Consider the following 480-nt stretch of genomic DNA (forward strand, 5'->3'; position numbering starts at 1 on the left):
AGTTGGTTCGACAGCCCGGTCGTGACCATCTTCCCTATCTCACTCCGTATCCACATGGACGAGGTCAAACATGGTAATTAAACATTTTTTTTTCTTTAAAATTTGATTTATTATTAACTGTTTGTTCTTTTTATTAGGTTCAACCGATCCGGGACGGGATCAGCGCATGGATCAACCGTATGATGTACTCGGCCCTCGACAGGGGACATCCGACTTTCACTCACTTCCCTACCGACAAGCAGCATCTGTGGTTTCGTCAGTTTGCGGTAAGTATTCTTACTTATATTTTTAATCTTTAATATAAATTTTCTACTAATTGTGTTTTTTTTTCAGCAAGAGTTCAACTGGAATTCCGATGAGACGCTCTTTATCTATCAACACTTCGTCCATAAAGTTATGGACAACTATGGGAAGCAGATCCATGAGTGGAAGAATAAGTGGGAAATCAACAAGGTTTGTTTTTAATTTATTAAACAATTT

This window comes from Brassica oleracea, chromosome C7, assembly GCF_000695525.1.
Source record: "Brassica oleracea var. oleracea cultivar TO1000 chromosome C7, BOL, whole genome shotgun sequence".
Lineage (NCBI taxonomy): Eukaryota > Viridiplantae > Streptophyta > Magnoliopsida > Brassicales > Brassicaceae > Brassica > Brassica oleracea.